Below are 15,007 nucleotides of genomic sequence, written 5' to 3'. Positions count from 1 at the left end.
CTATTTTTCAAGTGAAAGTTACAAAAATTTTGAAATTGAGGTGTAATTTATATGTATTGGAAAAAGTACAGATATTCAATACATAGTTTGATGAGTTCTGACATATGCACATACCCATATAATTCACACCCCTATCAAGATATATCAAGAATAGCTCATTACACCAAGAAAGTTCTCCGAGGGTTTTGCTTCTTTCCAGTCAATCCCTACCTCTTGTTCTAGGGGCAATCACTGTTCTGACTTCTATGACTAAATTAATTTTGTATGCTCTAGAAATTTATATAAATGGAGTCACTACACGTACACTTTTGGTTTTTTAGTATGTTTTGCACTTCATCCATGTTAGTATATGTATCAGTAGTTCACTCCTTTTTTATGCTAAATCGGATTCCATTGTAAGAATAAATATAACCAAATTTATCTCTCCACCTATTGATGGATATTTAGATTTTCATTATGAGAAACCATCAAATATCAAATATATGGTGATGGAAAGAGAATTGACTCTGGGTGGTGAACACACAATGGGATTTATAGATGATGTAATACAGAATTGTACACCTGAAATCTATGTAATTTCACTAACAATTGTCACCCCAATAAATTAAAAAAAAAAAGAAACCATCAAATAATTAATTTTCCAAAATGGTTTTATTATTTTCCCCTCCCATCAACAAAGAGTTCCAGTTGCTTCCCGTCTTTGCCAACACTTAGTGTTGTAGCAGTATCTCAAAATCACTGTGGTTTTAATTTGTACACCCTACTGACTGATGAAGTTGAGCACCTTGCCATCTGTATAATTTCCTTTGTGAAATGTGTTATTGTTTTTTTTACCACATTTGAATAAAATTGTACTGTTCTTATTATTGATTTATAGGAGTCCTTTACATATTAGGTTGGTGCAAAAGTAATTGAAGTTTAAAAGGTTAAAATTAAAGGCAAAAACCGCAATTACTTTTGCACTAGCCTAATAAATACAATGCCTTTGCCAGTTCTATGTGTTACTACCACTATATGTTCATGGACTGGAATATTCACTATTATTAAGATGTCAATTGTCCCCTAATTCATCTCTAGATTCCCAGGCAAATCCCAGAAGGGTTTTTGAAGAAACTGACAAACTCATTCTAAAATTTATATGGAAATACAAAGGACCTAGAATAATCCAAACAAGTTTGAAAAATATGAACGTTAGAGTTTATGCTATCTGATTTCACGACTTACTGAAAGTTACAGTAATCAAGATAGTACTGCATTTGGCATAAAGATAGATAAATAAAACAATGGTACAGAATAGAGTCCAGAAAGAAACCCGAAGTTACATGGTCACAGTGATTCTTTATAAAGGCGCTAAAAAATCCAATAGGGAAAGGAAAGTTTTTCCAACAAATGATGCTGAAACAACTGGAGATCCATGCAGTGGGGGAGAAACTGAACCTCAAAACCCTACCTCATACCATATACAAAAATAAAGTTGAGAGATAAATCACAGACTTAAATGTAAAGCTAAAATGATAACGTTTCTAAAAGAAAACATATCTTTATGACCTTGGAGTAGGTAAAAATTTATTGGATAGGACACAGAAAGCACTAACCATAAAAGAAAATGTTGATAAACTGACTTCATCAAAATTAGAAACTTCCACATAAAAAAAAGTACTAATCATTCCTTGCTTGGTTTTACTCTTTATCCATGTGCAAAGGTATTAAAAAAATCAGTCTGCAGAGGGCGTTGCAAATAATATGCCATCAGGCTAAGTGGCCACCTTTGCCAACTCCACACCAAGTAAAGGTGCAAATTCCCTCTAACACAAATGTCATAACCTTACCAGGGTTCTCATGGAAGTCTGATGGGCTCCAAGGCTATCCAGAATTATTCCAGAAGATCCTGGTCCACCTTCTCTTTCACAGCTGAGATTAGGATTCACTTTCCAACCATGGCCCTTAAAAGTATTATTGTGCTCCTCCAGCACCAACCTACGGGAAGATACTAAAAGTTCCCATAACATATGCTGTGCTTAACCAGTATCCTTTACTGAAAAAAATAAGCGAAAGTGTCTTTATTAACTTGCCAATATTTTAAGGAAGCAACAGTTTATTGAATACTTAATGGGTAAATAATCCCCATTTCTCTTAATTCTCTTAGTTGGACCTGTATCATTGAGACTGTCCTTTACTCTAGGTCTTTCTGCATTACCTTATTATCTGTTGTTTCATAAGGAATCATACGCAATACCAGAAATGGTTGGGAGTCTTAGTATCAGAACACGTTCCTTTGGTTTACAATGCGGATGCTTGTACTAATGCACAAAGCATATGAAAACCGCTTTTCTTTGGTTTCCTTCTTTAAAAATCACAAATTAAAATGAATTAAATTAGCAAAACATAAATAATACAGGGGGAAAAAATAATTCAAATGCCAAAAAAGAATTAATAATTCTGATAGTATAAATATTGATAAGAAACTTAATGAAATACTCATTTAAATCACTTTTTGCTAATCAATAATATTTATTTGTATCTTCCATTTAGTTAAAACAAAGGTTACAATGACTTCTTTAGTTTGCTAAATCTAAATTATTAAATTATCTCTTTGCAATTATGCAGAAAATAATTGGGGTAAAGTTTTTCAGGAATATTCTGAGAAAGAATAAGAGTAATTAGGTTTGATAGGGCATTCATTTCCTGCCCACCATCAATTATACAACTTGAACAAAAAACAAGCTCAATGGCTCAGCTGAAAAATATTTCTGCATTCCCTGAAATGTTTAAAATAATCTAGGCCATAAAAATACAAAAGGTCAAAGCCAGCCTCAGCTGCAAGTAAAAACTCTAGTTCTGGCCCTGATGGAAGGAGAGGACCCAACGCTGAATAAACGCACACAAGTGTGAGGGGCTTCTCTGTCCTAAGTAGGAGCTTTAATAATACGAGCTTATTTAATCCTCCCAATGATTCAAATCTCATTCTCATTTAAGTTCAATAACTTGTCCAAACAAGAATCAGAACTCATATCTATTACCACTGGCTCCAAAGCCCCATTCTTCACCATCAGACTCTCCTATAACCAAAATAAAAAAGTGTCATGACTAGGGTGACATACCTCCTAGTTGGTTTGCCCAACACAGTTCAAGCATGTGCCTGTTATCCTAAGCATAATTGCTAATATTTGCTCTCCCTTTGCTTTCAAAAGTATTCACATTTGAGTAACAAATTTTTGGTCGCCCTACACATGGCAAATAAGAGATAAATAAATCACAAAGCAATCTTGAAATATTCTAGTTGAACCAAAACTTTCCATTCAGACCACTGAACATTTACTAAGAGACTACTATGTACCAGACACTGAATTTAAACACGAGGAGGAAAAGACCTTGCCCTCAAGGAGAAGAGGCTGACAGAGCCCTCTACATGGAGGCCAGAAACCTGCTCAACCAAAGGGATCATTACAAGGGCATGGGAACAGTCTAGCAAATTAACAAGCCCAGAGTTTACCCAAAGCACAAAGTTCCAGAGGTAAAAATAACACCTACATTTTAAATGGAATGAAGAACTCTTAGCTTTAAAAAAAAAAAAAAAGGCCCTTTCATGAATTTCAAAAATGGCAAAGAGAAAATATTGTGGCCTACATCACAGATATATTGTGATAAAGAAAAAAATGCTTATCCATTTTCCCTTCCCTACTTTTCATCCTTAATGAAATTGGAATATTATACCAAAAAAATGTTACCAAGGTCAAAAAAAATCAATTACAATGCATTTGCTTTCTTCTAGGAAAGAATCATTTCAACTTCCTAGAAGATCAGCCAGACGGATGCATTTAGAATGTTATGACAATGTTCCAGAAGATGACATGACTGTATTTGAATCAATGTAGATTGTTGTACATGAAAAAATAAGACATCCCCTGAAAATATGCCTTAATGTGTATTTTGGAGCAAAAATTAATACAAGACCCAGTCTTATTTTGGAGGAAATACGGTATAAGACCTGGTCTTATTTTCGGGAAAACATGGTATCTTTACCAAGATGGATAATAAAAACATCTTATGAGAATAATAAAATAGCCTTACTAGCACAAATGCCTCCAGGGAGTTCTATAGTATTCACAACAGAGAGGATTTGGTCAAACAAGTGTAATCCCTATTTATTAAGCATTTAGAGTCTAAATATTACTAGCTCAAAAAATCCAAAAGTGACGAAATGTTTCCAGAGGTAGATGGTGGACCTTTCCCGTGGTAATTAAAAAAAGAATTTTTTTTTTTTAAGTTAGGCTATGTTAGAGGTCCCCAGGCTATATAGTTCATAAGTCTTCTGGTGAAAAACACCCAATCTGAATTAATAATAATTTATCAAAAATTTGAAAACAGCTAAAAATCCTTTTTACTTAAGAACCAGTGATTTCAATGACTTTCACTGCTAGATCCATGAAAACAAGTTACCTTTTTCAGGGAATGAGATAGCTGAGGAAAAAAATGCTCCTGTAAAGAGATAAAGGAGTGAATTCTCAGCCCAGAAAATCTTGATCACCTCAGTTCCTTACTCAGCAAGGGGAAGATAACATTAGCTTACTTGATAGTTACTTGTGAAAAATACAGATCCCACACAAAATACTAGGAAAAATTAGTTATTAGTTCTGTATAGTTAACCCTGCATTACTACATGAGTGATGGTGAAAGGTTATTATTGAGAAGCAAAGGACATCCATAAACAGCCAATAGTCCAAAATTCACTTTTACATTTACTCAAAGTTTTCCTATATTGAAAGTCAGTTTTCATTTGGGGAGTGAACATACTAACTGGTGTGTGTGTTCTTAGTTACGTAAAATTGTGTTCTCTACAGGAAGTCTAAAAAATCAAAGTTCAGGTAATTCATCCTAGGGACAAACCACCTGTAAATAAGCATGAGTTGAATTGTACACTAAATGGGTCTTTTCGTGTGTGTGTGTGTGTGTTCTAATCAAGTTTGATTTTTTTTTAATTAAAGTTTATTGGGGTGACAGTTGTTAGTAAAGTTACATAGGTTTCAGGTGTACACTTCTGTGATACATCATCTACGTATCACATTGTGTGTTCACCACCCAGAGCCAGTTCTCCTTCCATCACCATATATTTGATCCCTTTTACCCTCATCTACCACATCCCCACCCCACCCCCGCTTACCCTCTGGTAACCACTAAACTATTGTCTGTGTCTATGAGTTTGCTTCTTGCTTTTCAGTCTTTGGGTACTTTAGTCACTTAGATGTGTGATGATTTTATTAACACCAAATATCATTATTCTCTTCACTATACAGTCTACACAATTTGAACAATGCAGGTATTTGCTTCAGACTAGGTGCTCAATAAACACTTCTTAAAGTTAGATTTTCCTCTATTCAAGAAGTTTCAGGGGTGCGGAGGGAGGCTCCATGACAATGAATTCCAAGTGAGAATCCAAATTCTTTGAAAGCTGCTGTAATAAGGCGGCCATATACACACATTCTGTTGAGAGCTAAGTGCCAAACATTTTATATGCATGTGCATTTTATATATGTAAACTCATTTAATCAATCCTTTTGTAACATTGATATTATTATTATAACCTCCATTTTACAGATAGCTTAGTTAACCCACCCAAGGTCACACAGCCAGAAGTGGCAGAGCCAGGATTGGAATCCAAGAACTCCAAAGTCCCAAGTAATAAAGTGCTCCAATATTGTCTGAAGGACCTCCAGCAAACCAGAGGGCCTAGGGCAGTACATTCATTTATTCAATCATTTATTTAAGGTCAATATAGACACTTAAATGCTGATGTTACATTATGGGTTACAATCCAACGCTGCTTTGTTTATTCTGCTGCTCAAATGGTTGCGGTTTTGGCCCCTGGGAGCTCTTTCAGTCGGTTCCTGTGCTCCTTTGACATGTGCTCATGAACGTGGGGCTGTGGTGGTTGTGTGGTGGTGGTGGTTGGGGCACTTCCTTACTTTCTGGCATTACAAGATGATCCTGGCTCATCTTGTGTATTTCCTGCCCCAGTCCTAGAATCAGCCATTTCTCCAAAGAGTTCTAGTTCCGTTCATTGGCTAATGGTATTAGAAACCAAGATCGAGGTACTAGGTGGGCTCCTGGGTTTCTTTTCACCTTCTCAGCTGACAAGAGCGGATATATATATATAAGTATGTGTGTATATATAAACCCGAGTATGTACACATACCTGCAAATATTTCAATACGTAAACATCTGTATCTGTATTACGCTGAACATGGGTTCATACGCATGTCTCCAACTCTAATCCATTACTACATGGATCACTCTAGCCGATGTGCTTACCTGTCAGTTCCTGCTCTAACAATGAGAAGCCTGTCTCCCACCATCCATTCACTTAATTGTTCAACTGCAGTATACATGTATGTAAGTGTCAGAAGTGACCTGAACCCCCATGGGACACAACTTTATCAATCAGACTACAGTGCTTACGTGCAGTTCCTTTGGTCTTAGATTCCACTCATTTCCAAGGTTACTTAGGTCAGCACCATCTTCCTCCCCTTGAGTAAGGTTGTTTCATACATTTGTAATATAATTAGATTCTCCTGTCACAGTCTACATTCCTTCCTTGGATCACTGACCTCCTAAATGATTTTTGCTTAATTTGCACACATTAAAGTTTACTCTTTGTGCTATAAAGTGCTATGGGTTTTGACAAATGCATAATGCCATGTATCCACCATTGTGTTATCCAAGAGAATAGTTTTGTCAAGCAGCATTTTAACGAAATTAAATGGTACTACAATCCTCGGTGAAAGCAGCATGGTAGGGTAGAAAGAGAAGCTGAAGTCAAGAGCTTCGAGTGTAACGCTATTGACAAGCCACAGGGAGACATCAGGACCATGCGTGATCCTCTCAGGGTCCCCAACAGCCTCATGGTAAAACGAATGGGTTCAATTAGATAATAACATATAGCATTTATTCAACACTTACTATGTGTCAAGGACGGTGCTAAGCACTTCAGAAGGATTATCTCATTTATTTCTAACAACTCTCTATATAAATAGATACTATTATTATCCCCCATTTAAAAGATGGAATTAAGGCTTAACAGTATTTATTCACTTGCACAAGACCACCCCGCCAGGAAGTTGTAGAGCCAAGACTCCAGAGGAGGAGTTGGCACAGTATGGCCTGCATGCCAAACCCAGACCACTGTCCATGCCTGGACATCCTGACAGGTACGAATGGTTTTTACATTTTTAAATAACTGGAGGGGACCTTATTTCGTGACACAGGAAAATTATATGAAATTACAATTTCAGTGCCCATAGATAAAGTTTTCTCAGAACATAGCCCCACTCATTCATTTACATCTTGACTATGGTTGCTTTCACACTACAATGGCACAGTTGAGGAGAAACAACAGGGAAGGCATGACCAGCAAGGCCTAAGATTTATTATTTGATCCTTTCCAGAAAAACTTTCCCAAGCCCTGCTCTAGAAGCCTGGTCTACTTATTATATTCTGAGAATGATTCTTAAAAGAGCAATCTAGGGGCGCCGATGGGCTCAATGGTTAGAGCGCAGTGCTCATAACACCAACGTCGCTGGTTCGATTCCCACATGGGCCAGTGAGCTTTGCCCTCCACTACCAGACTGAACACAATGACTTGACTTGGAGCTGAGCTGTCCCCCCACAACTAGATTGAAAACGACTTGACATGGAGCTGATGGGTCCCAGAAAAACACACGGTTCCCCAATATTCACCAAACAAAAAAATTTAAAAAATGGCAAACTATTACTAACATTAGAATGACATACTGGACAGAAATATTTTAGAGCCTGAACTAAAAAGTTCTATGTAGTAAAACACCACCTCTTTGTCATAATCTTAAATAGAAAGATATTTCTATTAACATTTACAGGTATTCATTACATAAACGCAAAAGTTAATGCACAATTACTATTTTCTTTATTGATGTATTCTTCTCTGCGTTACCTACAAATGAGATATCTTCTACTCATAATAAAAAGGTTCTGATTCCCGTACTTTATAAATTAAAACTCTAAACTCTTGATTATACTGTCAAAATAAAACGGCATTTATAATTACGTATAGCTAACACTTGAGAGCACTATGTGCCAGGTACCATTCTAAGTACTTCTATGTAGTCACTGATTTCTCACAATTATGCTCTCTGAAGTAGGTACTACTATTACCCTAATTTAACAGCTGAAGAAATTGAGGTTTAAATAGCTTTCCAGATGCCACACAGTTAACAAGAGGGAGAGCTAAAATTCGAACCCCGGTCATCTGACTCCAAGATCTAAAAGCGGCTGGGCTACCCTACTCTGCCACTGGATTACAATGCTTCTGTTAACAAAGCAGATTAGGGCCTTGAAACAGAATGTCTCCTTAAAAAAAACCCACAAACCTAAGTACTAGTAATTCATATCAGCACCTCAAGAGAAACATTTGAGTTTATACTTCTCCACGGCACTGAGAGTTTGCATAATTGTGTGTTTATCTTTGCAGAGCCTCTGTAATCTCCATACATATAGACAGAACTGTATTCACTGCACACCCCCAGAATCTATCACAGTCCCTTGGGTGTGGCAGATGCTCAACAAATGGTTACTGGATCAAAAAGCATTCACTAGGTGTTCAATAAATCTTTACTGAGTGAATAAATAGAATAAGGCATTTCATAAACTATTAGGTACAAGTATCGTTAAATGGTTTGGTGACCTGAAATAAACTAGAGCTGAATCCCAAGTCTTTGGCTTTGTAATCCTTAAATTATATCTGGTCTGTTCTTGAACCTTAACCACTTTCTGTGCTAATATGTTTCATAAACAAACCACTCACTATTCACACCCTGCCAAACAATATTCATCATCTTTCAAGCGATTTCTAATTTTCCAGGATTATTATTCATGTTTTTCTTAATTCAATACAGTTTAGTCAGAGTCCATCTCTGTCTTCATCATTGCATTGTAGAGTCCAATTTCTTTATCTTCATACAAAAGCCTCCCCATTACCTTCATCATTTACACTGCCATTTTCTGGAAACTTCCCTCCTGCTTAATGTGCTCTTCCTTGAGGTGCAATAATTAGAATCTACTCAATAATCTAAGAGTGGCAGTATTGTTGTTTCATACCAAGATAATGCAGTAAATACAAAAATTTTTACTTTTCATACCTCTCTTAGGCCTTTCTGGCAACATTCTCAGAGATAAACTGACCACTTGGCCTAGCTTTCTTTTCACCATATTGATGGTCAGTAGCCATTTTTCTGTTCATGCGCAAAGATATGAGATTTACCCAGTTTAACCTACTTAGCTACTAACTTCTTACCCAGAAAAGCTAGCTGTCACATGCAAATCTGGAGACACTTCATTTGTTCTTTAATAAGAAATAAGAATAGTTTTAGTACCATTACCAAAAGGTGAACTCTGTACTTGAACACCCTGAGAAAACCCTCTATGCCACACATGCTCTGCTATTTTGTAGTTAATGTCATTTAATCTCAGAAGTGAAATTACCACAGATAAGGAGAACTGAAACGCAAAAAAAGTCCAATAACTTACCCAGTGGTAAGCAGGATTCGAACCCAAGTCTTTTTAATGTCCAAAACCAATGTCTTTCCATTATACTACCAGGTTTCTCTTTAGCTAAACTATCACTTGATTTTCCCATAAGAAGTCATGTTCATGTTCTTGTGAACATGAATTTAAGAGTTAACAATCCTACGTCTTGCTATAGAGACCACTGGTCTGACTCATATGAAATAACAGTTTTATGTGTACAAAGCCCTATAGGGCAGGGGCTCTTAAACTGTGAGTCTTACATTATGGGTCCATGAACTTAGATGGAAAAAAATTTACATCCTTATTCTCACTAACCTGTAAGTGAAGCAGTACTTCCTTCAAATCTGAATGTAGGCAGCACACCACTATGAGCAGGACTATCACTAGCTGTTACTTCATTCAGTAATAAAAGCAAATCTTTCACATCATAAATTCTTTAAATACATGAACTACATTTTATACATTTAAAAGTCATATTCTGGGGCCGGCCCAGTGGCTCAGGCAGTCAGAGCTCCATGCTCCTAACTCCGAAGGCTGCTGCCAGTTCGATTCCCACATGGGCCAGTGGGCTCTCAACCACAAGGTTGCCGATTCGACTCCCGCAAGGGATGGTGGGCTCCGCCCCCTGCAACTAAAATTGAACACGGCACCTTGAGCTGAGCTGCTTCCCAGATGGCTCAGTTGTTGGTTGGAGTGCGGGCTCTCAACCACAAGGTTGCCAGTTCAATTCCTTGAATCCCGCAAGGGATGGTGGGCTGTGCCCCCTGCAACTAGCAACGGCAACTGGACCTGGAGCTGAGCTGCGCCCTCCACAACTAAGACTGAAAGGACAACTTGACTTGGAAAAAAAAAAAAAAGTCCTGGAAGTACATACTGTTCCCCAATAAAGTCCTATTAAAAAAAAAAAAAGTCACATTCTAAGAAGGGGTTCACAGGCTTTTTTAGATGCCAAGGAGTCCATGACATGTAAAAAAATATAAGAACCCTGCCTGCTGTACAGCCCATCACACAGGCTGTCAATCTTTGGTAGTGAAGGTTTATAAAGGCGTGCGTCAGTTTACTCACTGTCCTCTAGTCCATTCAAAATAGGGACAGCATTTAGTCCCAGCGACTTTTTACTATCTAAGGTGTCAACTACATTGACTATTACTGATCTCCTGTTTCTGACCTAACATATAGAAATCTCTTATGTACTTAGTAAACACAGGCATTAAGCTTCTTTGTGATCAATTTTTCAACCCTAAGCAAACCTACTGTATCATGATTAGCAAGTGAATCCAATGCTTCTCTAACTAAATTTCTGACTTAATGTTCAGCCATGGTCTGAAGGTCTGTGTCCCACCCAAATTCCTAAGTTGAAATCCTAACCCCCAAAGCAATGGTATTAGGAGGTGGGACCGGGGCCCTCATGATTAGGATTAGTGCCTATAAAAAGTGTGTAGAGTAAGTATTAGCAAATATGCTTTTCTCATCTTCTGCATGTACAGCCTACCCTACCAAAATTCTTATACTTAAGACCCAACTTTAAAATTTGTCATCAAATTCACTTATTTTCCTATTCAAACTGAAAGTTCCCTATGAACCCTATCCCACTCTGACCAGTCTAAAATTCACTGCATCCCAGCATTGATATATTGTGTGAACATGTATGTTGACATGTTAAATCCCCAAGCCAGTTTTAATCTTCTTGTGGGCAAAAGAGGTGTCTATTATTCTTCTCCTTGCCCTATCTCTACACGAGGAACGCAGTCGAAAGCTGTTATACCTTCCCTCAGTAGTACCTGACAAACTTTCAATATAGTGACATTATCACACCATAGTTTATAGTCTGTTGCTTAGACAATCACATCTGCACCTTGATGTACTCAAAATGTTTTTATTAGTCATAAACTTTTAAAATCACATTTGTGCTCTTTACAATTATTTCCTATCAAAAGACACAGATCTTTTAAAAATGGTTTGGAGTCTTCTGAAACACAAAAGTAGAGGATAAGAACACTGTTAACTAAAATAATGGAATTTAATCCTTAAAAACACGATTCATTCAGTATGCAACTAGTAGGTATGCAACTTTTACCATACATAATCTCAAATTGTTTTCTAGGAAGAGCTTGTGAATTTCAAGCATAAAACACAATCTGAACGGAATATTATTGGGCAATAAAAAGGAACCAAGTTCTGACACATGCTCTAACCTGGGTGAACCCTGAAAACATGTTAAACGAAAGAAGCCAGTCACAAACGGGCACATATTATGTGATTCCATTTATAGAAAATATTCAGAATAGGCAAATCTACAAAGACATAAAATAGATTAGTTGTTAGGGGCTCCAGGGAGGAAGAATGTGGAGTGACTGCTAAAGGGGCTTCTTTTGGGGCTGATGAATTAGATAGCGGTGATAACTGGACAACTCTACGAGTATACTAAAAATCACGGAATTGTACACTTTAAAAGGGTGAGTTTCTTGGTATGTGAATTATATATCAAGAAAGCAGTTACTTTAAAAAATGAATTAAAAAGCCCCTCACAATGAGAATTTCCCTGGGAGGAAATCACGGAACTCACTGATTGGAAAGGTAAGCTGGTTACCTGTGATAACTGTTAGCGAGGTCAACCCCCTAATTCCCTCTCCCATTCTTACCAACAAGTACAGAAACATGAAACCAGACAGCGTATGAATCAAAGGAGAATTCGGCACAGTTGGCCGGTAACTAAAATAATGAGTGCCTCCTCAGGCTCTATCACTCCTAAACTGTAGGGGGCTTCCACCCTCGGTGATTACGGAAGTAGTTTTCATCAGCAAGCTCAAGAAGGAATGTCAAATAGGATGACACTTGCCTAGACACCCTACGAAAGCCTAAAAGACCAGAAAGAGTATCACCTACACACTAAGTCTGTGCACGTGTTAGGCTGCCCCCACCCAACACCAACAGGGAGCATGCACCACTGATCCACACCCCAACTTACTCCCCATAAATGAACACACTATCAAGCCCTTAGATCTCATTTGCTTAAAAGGACAGATATAATCCTCACAGAGTTCACACTCGAGCCCAACCAGCCCCCGCCCTGCCCCACCCCACCCCCAAACCCACACACGTGTTAGCCCGACACCGCCCCACCGGGTCCCACGTGCACCTGGTCTAACACTCCCCACGTGTGGGCGCCCCACGGGCTTCCTCGGCTGGCTGAGGTCATCGCGTGACCCCGGGTCTTCAGAGATATGAGAGGGGAAGGACGAGGCCCAGGTCCCTGAGGTCCCAACCCTGCCTAGTGTTCACACCCATCCTCCCCACTAACCCCAACAAATCCAAGGGCCGGGGGCTACGGCCCCTTTAAGACGCGGCCCAGTCGTCGCCCGCAGAGAGGGGCGCAACGGGGCCTACACGACCCCCCCCTCCGTTCGCCTGCCCACGTCTAGTTGCCTCACCTCGGGCCGCCGGGCCCCGCCGCCGCGGCGGCGGCGGAGGGGGGGCGGGGTGCGGGCGGGGTCCGGAGGGGGGGGTCGCCCCGCCGACGATGGAGCCGCGGTTCGCTCTCTGAGGCCGTGGGACGGTGACTGCGTTGAGCGTGGACGCTCCTAGCCCGCTCCTTCGGCGGCTCCTGGGACCCCAAGATGGCGGCGGCGCTGAGGCGGCTGCGGGCGCTGGGCCGGCGGCGGCGGCGGCCACTTTCACTCACTGAGAGGAGCGGAGCAGGGACACGGGGAGCCATGGCGGGGGGGAGGAGAGGCGCCATAGCCAGGCCAGAACAATCGAGCCGCTACTCAGCTGGCTTACCCCCGCCCCGCCCACGCTCACTGCTAGTCTCCAGCCCGTGGCTGTCCGCAGTGCCGCTGCCGTCGGCCTCGAGCACCTCGCACCCCGCCGCTGCTGCCTGATGCCCCGCGTGGACCGGGGTTCGGGGGGAGTCTATGATCCATGCTATCTGAGTGCAGATTGGTCGGGGCTGGGACTGGCGAAGATTGCCGAAAGGCGGCGGGGAGGAGGAGGAGGATGTCGTCGCTAGAGTGAGCAAGCAGATCTCGCGGGAGCAAATGTCGCGAGACCTCTCCAGGCCTGCAACCGCCGAAGAAAGGTTACTTTTCCCGGAAGTAACGTCAATCGAAACGGCCCAGGATCCTGGGAATATTCCTTCCCGCAGGCTGGAGGTGGGAGGGTTCTTGTGATTAGTGTGTTAGGGGCTACCTAACACTGAGGAGATCCACTGGAGAGAAAGGATAGATTCGAGTGTGATGTTTTATCCTGTTTCTGGACCCTTTGGGCGGGACTGTATATAAAGGAAGTGCCCGCTGTGAAAAGCACTCTTATACTGTAGTTTTGGCCTCCCCTTCAGGCTCAGATCAAGACCACGATCCTGTGACTTAGGCAAGATGCCTAAGTGAGGGCTTTAGGATTGATTCAAGGCCTGGGGAACCCACACACCTGTCATCAGAAATGTCACCCACTCAGCCTCTGAAAAGGGAATAATTGATTTGTGCCAGCAACAGTGAGCTCCTATGCTACCCGCATTTACTAAAGTTAATGAACTGAATTACCAGGACCTGTGATGAGAAGGACCTAGTGTATACCCTAACTGCACATAAAGATTCTAACTTCCTGCAAGTGAACTATGCTATTTCAGTTGCCTCAGGTCTCAAGCTTTAATTCATTTCAACCTGGCCCTTGGTGTATTTAAGCAGAACAGCATTTGCTTAAGGTTATTAAGTAGACGTCCTTGTGCTAAATTCACTGGACTGTAAAATGTTAATTTGCTTAAAGGCAGAAGTATAGTATACGACCTTTTGTGTAAGAAAGAAGGGGACATAAAACAAATTTCTGCTTATTTGGGCAAAAGAAATACAAGGCTAAACCAGAAATTAAAATGATTGATTTCCTATATGGGAAGAGCTGGAAGAAGGGGAGGAATGGAAACAAGGTAGCAGGAGTGATGGAGAATTGACAAGATTTTTGTATTGGACTGACTCTTAGAACTGTAGTAATGTTTCACATACCCCCAAAAGTAAATACCTAAAACCAAGTAGGATAATATTTGAGTAACAATGAGCTGTTTGGAGCATAGACCAAAAAGAAAAAATAAAGGGAGGAAAGTCAGTAATCTAGGGAGGGACCAAGTTATACAATCTTTTAGTAAAGTGGTCAAATGTATATTGTCTGATGTATTTGTTCCCTATTGCTGTGCTAACAATACCACAAACAGTGGCTTAAAAAAACACAATTTATTATCTTACAGTTGTGTAGGTCGGAAGTTTGACACTGTCTCACTGGGCTAAAATCAAGGTGTTGGCAGGGCTCTAGGGAAGAATTGATTTCCAGCTTCCAGAGTCTGTTTGCATTTTTTGCTACTGGCTCCCTTTCTCCATCTTCAAAGCCAGCAATAGCATGTTGGGTCCTTCTCACATCATATCTGACCAACTCTTCTCCTTTTAAGGGTCTTTGTGATTACATT

General features: G+C 40.0%; 1 protein-coding gene across 1 annotated transcript in view; it reads right to left on the bottom strand.

Moving 5' to 3' along the window:
- The window catches only part of INO80 (INO80 complex ATPase subunit), a 116,201-nt gene extending 103,152 nt beyond the window's left edge, over positions 1–13,049 (bottom strand). Inside the window, exon 1 of the mRNA XM_033108373.1 lies at positions 12,990–13,049. The gene's annotated coding sequence lies outside the window, so the exon portion shown is untranslated. The remainder of the gene's footprint in view (positions 1–12,989) is intronic.
- Between the last annotated feature and the right edge of the window lie 1,958 nt (positions 13,050–15,007).

This window comes from Rhinolophus ferrumequinum, chromosome 6 (assembly GCF_004115265.2).
Source record: "Rhinolophus ferrumequinum isolate MPI-CBG mRhiFer1 chromosome 6, mRhiFer1_v1.p, whole genome shotgun sequence".
In the NCBI taxonomy this organism is placed as follows: Eukaryota; Metazoa; Chordata; class Mammalia; order Chiroptera; family Rhinolophidae; genus Rhinolophus; species Rhinolophus ferrumequinum.
The sequence above is the reverse complement of the archived record's forward strand: the minus strand, read 5'-3'. Positions and strand labels throughout refer to the sequence as shown.